The sequence below is a fragment of the Notolepis coatsorum genome, assembly GCF_963971535.1.
Source record: "Notolepis coatsorum genome assembly, chromosome: 10".
In the NCBI taxonomy this organism is placed as follows: Eukaryota; Metazoa; Chordata; class Actinopteri; order Aulopiformes; family Paralepididae; genus Notolepis; species Notolepis coatsorum.
Window position 1 is genome coordinate 65,943,693 of NC_140174.1, and position 13,094 is coordinate 65,956,786.

The window sequence follows — 13,094 nt, forward strand, 5'->3', positions numbered from 1 at the left end:
GAGGCCCTTGAACCCCTGGCGGAGGGAGAGGGTGGATGAGAGCGATGTCGCGCTCTGCTTCTCTTTGGGCACCGTCAGCGGCGCGCTGGGTGTCGGACCGGTTTCTTGCCATATTCTCTTCCGTCTGAAGGCGTCTCATCTCCAGGCGTATGTGCTCTTCTTCGCTCCGTTGCTGTGTTTGGAGTCGATCGCGTTCACCCTGAAGTCGATCGCGTTCACCCTGGAGTCGATCGCGTTCGGTAGAGGCTGTCAGGCTGACGAGGAACGCCTGTGACAGCATCCTCTCCGCCTCGCTGGGGGAAGACGCTTGTAGAGGTGAGCCGCTCCTGGCTGTCCTCGTTGGGGAGTCCTGGAGCTCTATCTCCTCGGCGCTCTCCTCATCTTGTTCCGTGCAGGGTTCCACCTCTGGAGGGTTGTCTTCCTCCCGGAGCTGGTCGGGGACTACTTCTTCGGTATTGGCGGGGGGTAAAGGCATGTCTGTTCCCTCCTGGTCCCCACCGTGAGCTTGGTCAGTTATATTAGAACCCACTAGGGCCTCTGTGGTCGGGGTAACCTGGTCGTTAAGGTCAGACATAATTTTACTTTCTACTTTTACCGCGTTTACCGTCTGTAGAAGGCTAGGTAGTTGACTGACAGCGTAATCCTCTAAGTACTGAGGTGTCTGTCGTCTGCGCCGCGGGCGTTCTACTTTAGGAGGACCGTTTCGTGGAGTGTTCATCATAGGCCATTTCAATATTAATAACACTATATTAATATTACACTAGTTACCCTCCGGCTCGAAGGACCAATTGTAACTGAGGGGTACAATTCCCTGACTGTATTGATAAGTATGGTATCATTAAACCACTACCGCTTGATGTACTTTAACTTCTGGCCATCCAGTACACGATATCTAAGTATGATGAACACTTTCCCACATATGAAACCAGGTCCACACAAATATAACAGTTGAAGGTTTAATATAGCAAAGGGTATATACAACATTCACTTAATTACATTTATGATTTGAATGCACTTGTAAGGCAAATGAGTATTCGTAGGCAAATCAACACTGAATGTCCAATCTCTGGTTACGCAGGAAGCAAGTATACAACCTGGTTCTTTAGGGAAACTATAGCGATGGTACTTAAGGATTATAGCGGGATACTAAAGGGGTCCTGCTGGTTGTAAGTCAGTAAGGGGGGGGGGGGTTTGGAGAGCCGTCAGCTGCATCCCATCTGGCCAACGATTCCTGGGGAGAATTCAGGTACATAAAACAGTGCCCGCAGGATCTTGATCCACAGATGAATACACTTGGGCCCTCTTGTAGACGGTAGCTGTAGGTCCACAACGAAGGAGAAGCGAGGCGGCCTCGGTCTGGGTTGAGCGCCGTCTCACCTGGGCTCCTCTCGGGGGTAATTCCAACACTCACTGGCGTTGGCTGTTATCCGCTCCACAAATCAAAGCACCCAAAGCAAATAGATATTCCATGCCGTATAGGCTCAGCAGTCGTCCGGGTAGGTAATCCAATGTGCAGGTCCACTCGTCCTCGCCCAGAACTCCTCGGATGAAAGCACCACGCGTGGTCTGCCCAGCCTGGTTAAGACTCTAGATAACGCGAGGAACGATGGGGGTGCTGCTCACTTTAGAACTTTAACCGAACGATGCACCATACATAATAGACTATTATTACTTAATAGAAATACGTCCCACTCGACGGTACAGTGCCAAACTATGACAATTCAGCTATGAATTTACACGAGGTCTCAATGCCTATTCTGGGGCCAAAATAGGCCATACTGCACCACACGTGGGTCGTGGGTGAGGCTTCACGTCTGTTACTAGGTTGGAGGGTAAAGGACTAATGGACTAAAAGAAAGTTCTACTTTACTTGCGCCCTATTTATATGCACGGTGAACAAATAGTACCATTCGTATTTCGGTAGCCGTATTCCTACGCGGAACCGGGGCTAGTTGGGACATGTTCGTCGGCACTATTGAACTTGACTCAAGGGGCCCGTCTGCTGGCGCCAGGTTCTTGTCCAATGAGAGAATGAACTATTATGGGCTGTAGTAGACTAAAGGGATATTCAGTGTATATGTACAAAGAATATACAAGGGATATCAAACGATATACAAATACTATTAAATATATATCCATAAATAAATATATATATTCGGTTTAATCTGATCCTTCACAACAACGACCGAATCCTGAACTTCGAAATTTAATAGCGATATATTAGATTATATATACCTTTTAATCATACTCTCGGTCCCTTGAACCCGCGATTAATGTCCCGTTAAATGTACATTCACGTACTGCCGAGGCATCGCCGGTCTCCTTCCCGCTCTCTGTATGATTAATTGATTAATTCAATCCAAATATATCGTTTTCAGGAATGGAAGAGGTTGTGAGCTTAGTTTAAGGTTGCATCTATGAATATATATCGTTACTCTGTTAAATCTAATTCGATTATAACAGCTTCTCGGTCCTAACGTCCCGCCTCTTTGCCAAAAGAATCATAGAATAGTTTCTAAGAGAGTAGCGTGTTCCAATGATATCACTCTAATAAGCTCACGTATCTCCTTTTGTTGCCTATATTTCAGCCTGAATTAGACTTGGGTTAGCAATCCGACAACCTTACTGTGTGCCTTAGCTTTTGGTCGGCTCCGACTCGACCAGGAATAGCACTTCAACCTATAGCAAATCCTATCAGAACCTCCTGATATAGGACCGGAGTACACGCGTTTCCCCCGTAACAAATCCCAATACAGCCCAGATATTCAATACACGTTATTCTATTGTCCAGCCATAGTCTCGAATATTAAAACACACTGTAAATGCTCACCTTGTGTAGAGAGAAGTGGGGATCACACCAATGTGTTCCAGATACCGGCCGGCCTAAACTAATCCTTTTCTCTCTACACCTGAGAACAGATCAGTCTGCACAAAACTCGAAGTTCGCGACGCCAAATTGTAGGATAATAATAGTATTCAAATAGGAATAGAGTCAATTGACTTGCTCACTCAGAGGGTCCAGATAATAAGGTTTATTACCCAGATCAAATCAAATCATTACAACAATAGAGAATATGGCTGGAGATCTTACCTAAACAGACCAGCTCCGTCAGTCAGGTAAAAAGATCTTGCTCCCCAGTCGGGGGAGCAGTTAAGTACCAGGTGAACAATGGGGGGGGGGTGGGGGAAGGGGAGGGGAGGAAGGGGGCGTAGTTCATACATCAATATATTCCACACAGGCCTAGAGACAGACCTAGTGCCAGCCCTAGAGACAGACCTAGTGACATCCTTAGTGACATGCCTAGAGACAGGCCTATAGTGACAGACCTAGTGCCAGCCCTAGAGACAGACCTAGTGACATCCCTAGTGACAGGCCTAGTGCCAGCCCTAGAGACAGACCTATTGACAGACCTAGTGACTGCCCTAGAGACAGACCTAGTGACAGCCCTAGTGACAGAGCTAGAGACAGACCTAGTGACTGCCCGAGTGACTGACCAAGAGACAGACCTAGTGACAGACCTAGAGACAGACCTAGTGACAAACCTAGAGACAGACCTGGTGACAGCCCTAGATACAGAGCTAGAGACATACCTAGTGCCAGCCCTGGAGACAGGCCTAGTGACAGGCCTAGTGAGATACCTAGAGACAGACCTAGTGACAGACCTAGAGACAGACCTGGTGACAGACCTAGTGACAGACCTAGTGACAGACCTAGAGACAGAGCTAGAGACAGACCTAGTGACTGCCCAAGAGACAGACCTAGTGACAGACCTAGAGACAGACCTGGTGACAGACCTACAATAGTGACAGACCTACAATAGTGACAGCCCTATTGACAGACCTAGTGACAGACCTACAATAGTGACAGCCATGGGCGTAGCTGGGGGGGGGGGGGGGGGTAGCTTAGGATGATCCCAAGGGCCCAGCACTGGGGGGGGGGGGCAACATTTTTTTTTCTTTTTACTAGACATCACTCTGTGTATTATTGATGCTCTCATTGATACTATGTTTGTTTCTGAAGTGTGTGTGTGTGTGTGTGTGTGTGTGTGTGTGTGTGTGTGTGTGTGTGTGTGTGTGTATATGTGTGTGTGTGTGTGTGTGTGTGTGTGTGTGTGTGTGTGTGTGTGTGTGTGTGTGTGTGTGTGTGTGTGTGTGTGTGTGTGTGTGCGTGTGTGAGATATATATAGAGAGAGGGGGGGCTTTGGTAGACTATTGCATTGGTCCATTCATTGAAGATGAACGCAATGCGACATCCTTTACTAGGCTCACCCACCAACAGTGCAGGTGCTGAACTGCTGATCCGAATGTATAGGTAAAAACCATATTATGCGTTTTCATCAATAAGAAAATGGCCCAAAAAAATTCCGCTTGCGCGCTTACGCGCGCTCGCATTCACTGGGGGCCTACAAATACATTCTTTCATGGGGCCCAGAATCGGGAGCTACACCCCTGGTGACAGCCCTAGTGACAGACCTAGTGACAGCCCCAGTGACAGACGTGGTACATGTGTGTACAAATAATTAGACTCAAAGTCTCTCTTAGATGCTGTATGGTAATTTTGGTTGGGCAGTGGGGACACCGCTGTTACAAGTCTTGGTATTGTACTGGCTTCTAGTAACATTTAGAATAGATTTGAAGGTTCTCCTCCTTATAAAGCCTTAAATGGAACAGGACCAAGCTACACTGCCAATACGCTTGTCAACTATGTGCCACTGCCCCCAAGAAAACTACGATAATCTACTACTGTTTCCCAGTAACAACCAAAAGAAAATCGGGGGTTGCAGCTAGGGATGCTCGATATTGGCTTCTTTACCGATACCGATATACCGATATTGTCCAACTCTTAATTTCCGATACCGATATCACATTTTAATGCCGATATCGGCCGATAATATCGGTAGGCCGATAATATCGGACATCATTTCTATAGAAATGTAAAAAAAAAAAAAAAAAAAAAAAAAAAAAAAAAAAAAAAACGATACCGATATTTTCCGATATCACATTTTAATGCCGATATCGGCCGATAATATCGGTAGGCCGATAATATCCGACATCTCTAGTTGCAGCCGTTGCTAATTACCCACCAACACTATGGAAAATGTACATAGACATTAGGGAGGCTAGCTAACTAAATATTTTCAAAAGTATTTCTTCACCTTGGTCTTTTAATGCACTCTGCCACTTTGCACTCACTACTGTACAGTACACTGTGATTATTGTATTGTAAGTGAGAGCTATATTATTGTTGTTTATGCTGTTATTGTATGCTATTTCTGCTCCAATTTTGAAGACTGCCATGTTTAAAACTGTGTGGGTATCAAACAGGAAGAAAGACTGTCAGGCTCTAAACCTTTCTTATTCTCTGCATTGCTATGCTATTTTATGCTCATTTGATGTTTATTACATCTGTGAAGCACTTACAAGGTGCTATACAAATAAAGTGTATGTTAATAATAATAATAATAATAATAATAATAATAATAATAATAATAATAATAATAATAATAATAATAATAATAATAATAATAATAATAATAATATAATAATAATAATAATAATAATAATAATAATAATAATAATAATAATAATAATAATAATAATAATAATAATAATAATAATAATAATAATAATAATAATAATAATAATAATAATTGTTGTGAAGGATCAGATTAAACCGAATCTATATATTTATTTATGGATATATATTTAATAGTATTTGTATATCGTTTGATATCCCTTGTATATTCCTTGTACATATACACTGAATATCCCTTTAGTCTACTAACAGCCCATAATAGTTTCATTCTCTCATTGGACAAGAACCTGGCGCCAGCAGCCAAGCCCCTTGGTTCAAGTTCAATCGTGCCGACGAACATGTCGTTACTAGCCCGGTTCCGCGTAGGAATACGTCTGGCGAAATACGAATGGTACTATTTGTTCACAGCGCATATATATATGGCGCAAGTAAAGTAGAACTTTCTTTTAGTCCCTTAGCCCTTAGTTCTTTACCCTCCAACCTAGTGGCAAGACGTTAAGCCTCACCCACGATACACGTGTGGTGCAGTATGGTCAGCTTGGCCTCAGAATGGCATTGAGACATTGTGTGGATTAATAGTTGAATTGTCATAGTTTGGCACTATACCGTCGAGTGGGACGTATTTCTATTAAGTTAATAATAGTCTATTATGTATGGTGCATCGTTCGGTTAGAGTTATAAAGTGAGCAGTACCCCCATCGTTTCCTGGCGTTATCTAGAGTCTTAACCAGGCTGGGCAGACCACGTGTGGTGCTTTCATCCGAGGAGTTCTGGGCCAGGACGAGTGGACCTGCACATTGGATTACCTTACCCGGACGACGGCGAGCCCTACACGGCTTGGATTATCTACTTGCTTTGGGTGCTTTGATTTATGCCATGGATAACAGCCAACACTGGTGAGTGTTGGAACTACCCCCCGAGAGGAGTCCAGGTGAGACGGCGCTCTACCCCGAGTGATGTCGCCTCACGTCTCTTCGTTGTGGACCGGCAGCTACCGTCTACAAGAGGGCCCAGCTGTATTCATCTGTGGACCAAGGTTCTGTGGGCACCGTGTTCAGCACTCTGAATTCTCCCAAGAAATCGTTGGCCAGATGGGATATCGCCAGCGGCTCTCCTAACCCCCCCCCCCCCTACTGACTTACAACCAGCGGGACCCCCTTTTAGTATATCCAGCTATAATCATTTAAGTACCATCGCTATAGTTCCCTAAAGAACCAGGTTGTATACTTGCTTCCTGCGTAACCAGAGATTGGACATTCAATGTTGATTTGCCCTGCGAATACTCATTTGCCTTACAAGTGCATTCAAATCATAAATGTCATTAAGTGAACGTTGTATATACCCTTTGCTATATAAAATATTCAATTTATACATTTGTGTGGACTTGGTTTCATGGTGGGAAAGTGTTCATCATATCTATATCATGTACTGTGTGGCCAGTAGTTAAAGTACATAATCGGTAGTGGTTTAATGATACCATACTTATCAATACAGTCAGGGAATTGTACCCCTCAGTTACAATTGGTCCTTCGAGCCGGATGGTAACTAGTGTAATATTAATATAGTGTTATTAATATTGAAATGGCCTATGATGAACACTCCACGAAACGGTCCTCCTAACGTAGAACGCCCGCGGCACAGACGACAGACACCTCAGTACTTAGAGGATTACGCTGTCAGTCAACTACCTAGCCTTCGACAAACGGTAAACGCGGTAAAAGTAGAAAGTAAAATTATGTCTGACCTTAACGACCAGGTTACCCCGACCACAGAGGCCCTAGTGGGTTCTAATGTAACTGACCAAGCTCACAGTGGGGACCAGGAAGGAGCTGACATGCCTTTACCCCCCCCCAATACCGAAGAAGTAGTCCCCGACCAGCCCCGGGAGGAAGACAACCCTACAGAGAGAGAACTCTGCACAGAAGAAGAGGAGGAGAGCGCCGAGGAAATAGAGCTCCGGGACTCCCCAACGAGTACCGACAGGAGCGGCTCACCTCTACAACCGTCTTCCCCCAGCGAAGCGGAGAGGATGCTATCACAGGCGTTCCTCGCCAGCCTGACAGCCTCTACCGAACGCGATCGACTTCAGGGTGAACGCGATCGACTTCAGGGTGAACGCGATCGACTCCAGACACAGCAACGGAGCGAAGAAGAGCGCATACGCCTGGAGATGAGACGCCTTCAGACGGAAGAGAATATGGCAAGAGACCGGGCCGACGCCCAGCGCGCCGCTGCCGGTGCCCAAAGAGAAGCAGATCTCACCAAGCGCGAAGCCGAGCGCGACAGACTACAAGCGCAGCTAATGGAGCAGCTGATCCTCAAGGCAACACCCTCTCCCTCCGCCAGGGGTTCAAGGAACTCGTCGAGACAACAGTCAAGGGCAGCGTCTCCTAACCGAGCAAGCGACCCTGAACTTGACCAACAGACCAAGCCTATACCCCCCGCAGACCCCCTTCCCAGACCGGTCCAAGCGAGACCCAGCTACAAGGAAGGAGCAGCATACACTGCGGAGAAGCTAAATAAACGACTACAGGATCTAGAGGACCTGATAGAAGAAGAAGAGGGAGAGGAGGAGAACCAAGCCCGACGACAGCACAGTACTCCACCGGACCAGGAGGTCCAGTACAGCCCAGGCTATACCCCCGCGGCGCTGCGCTACAGACCCCCGACCCTATTCACGGGTGAGCACGACGCACGACCAGCCCCGAGGAATAGCACCTGGACCAGCGGGCCATGGTACCCTGCCGGTACCAGCCCACAGAGAGGCGCAAGGGGAGACTCGCCTAGGAGGCCTCTCCCCCAACGCTCGCCGATGTATCAGCCATCCACGGCGTCATACATTGCCACACCGACGTTTCCAGACTTCACCTATGAGAATCGAGCACAGTACACGGAGCTCCAGATGTGCTTAGAGACAATGATGGTGGATGTCGCTGATGAACGCCACAAGTATGCAATATTACTGAAGCACCTGAAAGTACCCCGGGCGCACAATATAGCGCTAGCCTATGCCACCTCTACGACCCCATACACCGCGGCTCTAGCAGCGCTGGACCAGAGATATGGACGTATATGGGATTACGTAATCCAAGAGATAAGGCATATTGACCGCCTACCCCCAGCAACAGACAATCGCTCATTAGACGACCTGTCTATAAAAGTGCAGTCCCTGGTAGGGATGCTGGGAGCGCAACGGGAAAAGGGTATGCACGAGCTATACGCCAACTCTAACGTCGAGAGGATTTTAGAGAAGCTGCCACCCGCCAGACAAGAGGGCTTCAGGCGGCAGAGAGACCACCGTGATCCTAACGGTCCCGAACCATCCCTCCTCGATCTAGCCGACTTCCTGGCGAGAGAAGTCAGCAGCTTACGACTGGATACGTTCGTGCGGAGCACACCAAGCTCCAGAGAGGGACCCAGGAGAATAAACGATGGAAGAAGATCGGTGACTGTCATGCACCAATCAGAATCAGTACCGAGCAGTAAGAACCACAGTACCCCCTCGAGAAAAGAGAAGTGGAAGATGGTGTGCCCGTACTGCGAGAAGGAACACTGGCTGTCACAATGTGACCTGTTCACAAAGATGAATGCAGAAGAAGTGAGTCAATGGATAAAGTCCAACAGGCGCTGTTACCGATGTGCGCGCAGTCACATGGCAGCCGAGTGCCGCCTAAAGAAGAGGTGCAGTCGGTGTGATGGAGCCCACCTAGATGTCCTACACGACAGTAACAGAAGAAAGCCTGCACCTGCACCATCGAGCAGCACCAAGGCAAGTGTCATGTACATTGACCCCGCCAGCAGCAGCGGCGCCCAAGTGCTCTTAAAGGTAGTCCGTGTAACATTGAGCTACCAAGATAAAGTCATGGACACTTACGCCGTCCTTGATGACGGGTCAGAGAAGACCCTTCTGCTCGCGTCCGCTGCGGCCCAGCTGGGACTGCGGGGGAGCGAGAACCAAATGACGATTCGGACAATAAGAAGAGATTTAAAGACGATAAAAGGCGAGAATGTCTCCTTCACTATCGCAGCAAGCGGGCAGCCAAAGCGACGGCATAGGATTACAAATGCTTTCACCAGCCAAGAAATAGGACTATCGCAGTACACCTACCCCATCGCCAAGCTGATGAATAAATATGTGCACCTGCGTCAACTACCTATCCCGCTCATAGACGGCGCCACCCCGACCCTGCTGATAGGCTCCGACCATGCAGACCTCATAGTCCCGATAGACCGGGTCCATACAGGACCCCGAGGCTGTCCTGCAGCAGTCGAGACCCGCCTAGGATGGACACTACAAGGCCCCCTCGCTAAATCTCTCAACCGAACAGCAGCCACTAGCTGCCTCCACTCCAGAGCGACAGAAGAAGACACCACTCTCCTGCAGCATGTCGAGAGGCTATGGACACTAGAGACAATGCCCTTTAAGAACGAAAAGAAAGACATTCGTTCTAAAGAAGACATTTACGCCATAAACCTCCTCGAGCAAGGGACAAAGAGAGTCACAGTCGGCGGAGTGATGAGATACGCAACTCCACTCCTGAGGCGAGAGGGAATGCCCACCTTTCACGGAAAGAAAGACGCTACGGAGCGGTATCTATTGAACACAGAGCGGCGCCTAGCCAAAGACCCCGCTCAAGAGAGTGTGTACCGCGCTGAGATTGAGAAGCTAATCACAGCGGGACACGTAAAGAAGATTGACTGGCGACGCCGTGCGCTGCTCCGCGCCTCTCTGATCAAAGACGGCTTTGATCTCAGGCAGTGGGCCAGCAGCGACCCGCACGTATTGCGCAGCCTCTCCCCCGCGGACAAGGCTGCCAGCAGCGAGACCAGGATGGCGACAATCCGAGGAGAAGCCCAAGAAATGACACTAGGACTAGTCTGGCGCTTCAAAACAGACTCGCTCCACTATAGACACAAACCCCTGACCACGGAGCAGGGAAGGTCGACGGCGATACCGACCACCAGACGGAGTGTGTACAGAACACTCGCCAGACAATATGACCCGTTGGGATGTATCCTACCTTACACCACCAGGGCAAAGATGATTGTACGAGCACTATGGGACAAGGACCAGGGCTGGGACGACCCAATACCCGCACCCCTTGCCTCCACATGGAGAGAGTGGGAGACGGAACTCCGCTCACTCCCAGGCGTCAATATACGCCGCAGCTACTTCCCACCCACAGTGAGGCCAGAGACATGCAAGATGGATCTACACGTCTTCAGCGACGCCTCCGAAGTAGCCTATGGATCAGTGGCCTACTTGCGTGCCCAAGAGAAGGGAGGAGAGATACACACTGCTTTCATCCTGGCTCGCTCAAGAATAGCCCCACGAAAGCAACAATCTATTCCGCGTCTAGAGCTCTGCGCAGCCCTAGCAGGAGCGCATCTAGCCACGTTAATCCAACGTGAACTCACCATTCCGGTGCACAGAACAATCTTGTGGTCAGATTCCACGACAGTACTCACATGGATCAAGTCTGATTCATGCAGATACAAGGTCTTCGTGGGAGTCAGAGTCACCGAGATTCAAGAGTTAACAGAAGCAGCGAGCTGGCGGTATGTGGACACCAAACACAACCCAGCTGACGTCATCACCCGGGGAATGTCCCTAGATGACCTCACCCGTCGCAACATCTACAGTGACGGACCCGAGTTCCTCAAGCTCCCGGAAGAAGAGTGGCCTACGCCCACCCCACGGGAAGCGAGTAAAGAGGAGGCTGAGAACAAGAAACCTATGTTCTGTGGACTGAGCACAGTCGCCTCCACAGACCCCAACATAGATGATTGCATTACCCTACAGAGTGCGCAGCTAAAGATATTCCTGTGGCACCACTCAGAGATTCAGCCACTGCCGACATTTCAGCAGCTGACTACGAAGAAGCAGAACTTCTTCTACTACAACGAGCCCAGAGAGACTCGTTCCCCGACGAGCTAGACTGTCTACAGGGAGGAAAGCCCGTCCCATCAGACGGCAGACTGCTCCACCTGGCACCCGAGAGTGACGCCCATAATCTCATCAGAGTGGGTGGTCGTCTGCGGAGAGCCCCCAATCTACCGGATGACATTAAGTACCCGATAGTCTTGAACAGCCGACACAAGGTCACAGAGCTGATCATAAAGAAATACGACGAGGATGTACACCACGCAGGAGCAGAGAGAGTCTTCGCGGAGATCAGACGTCGCTATTGGATACTTCAAGGAAGAGAAGCAGTGCGACGCTTCCAGCGAACCTGTCTAGACTGCCGAAAGTGGCGCGCGCAGCCCAGCATACCCCGGATGGCTGACCTACCTCCCTGCCTCCGACTCGGCGACAAGCCATTCCACTCCACAGGCATGGACTGTTTTGGCCCGTTGTATATAAAGAAAGGAAGAGGAACCGAGAAGCGGTGGGGTATTGTATTCAAATGCATGACCACCAGAGCGATACATATCGAACTCCTTCCGACCATGAGCACAGACTCATTCCTTATGGCCTTCCGAAGATTCACATCACGGAAAGGAAAACCGTCTACATTGTTGTCTGATCACGGGACAAACTTCAAAGGCGGAGAAAGAGAGCTGAGAGAGAGCTTCCAAGCTATGGGCCCAGAACTTAAGACCCACCTCGCTCCATCCCAGATTGACTTCCAGTTTAATCCCCCGAACGCACCCCACTTCGGTGGAACCTGGGAACGAGAAGTACGTTCTATAAAGACAGCCCTGTACGCCGTGCTTGGGGCCCAGACTGTAGCGGAAGAAGTCCTAATGACAGTCCTCACGGAGATCGAGTGAGTATTGAACTCCAAGCCCCTCGGCTACGTCTCCAGTGATATAGCAGATGTCGACCCAGTCACCCCCAACACACTCTTGATGGTGCGGCTGGACCCCGCGCTACCCCAGACAATGTACAGGCCTGAAGAAGCGAACGGCCGAAGAATGTGGAGGTACAGTCAAGTACTAGCTGACAAGTTTTGGAACAGCTTTCTACTCCACTACCTACCGTCTCTACAGACCCGCCAGAAGTGGGTAAAAGAGAGAGACAATTTGACAGAAGGAACAGTCGTCATGATCATCGACCAGTCACTACCCAGAGCTATGTGGCCGGCTGGCCGCGTAAGCAAAGTGATCACCGGTGCCGATGGCAAGGTCCGAGCAGCTGAGGTGCTCGTCCAAGGGCGAACTTACACACGACCCGTGGCGAGGCTAATAGAACTGCCCAGACTCCCAGACACTATCGATGACGACCATGACCCCATGACTTTGTGAGTTGACTGACCCTTACAGCGGACCTTGAGTGGTAGACAGTGCGGTTAATCTGTCTCTGCTTAGCTAATTAGGTGGGACTAATTAGGGGGCGGCTGTTGTGAAGGATCAGATTAAACCGAATCTATATATTTATTTATGGATATATATTTAATAGTATTTGTATATCGTTTGATATCCCTTGTATATTCCTTGTACATATACACTGAATATCCCTTTAGTCTACTAACAGCCCATAATAGTTTCATTCTCTCATTGGACAAGAACCTGGCGCCAGCAGCCAAGCCCCTTGGTTCAAGTTCAATCGTGCCGA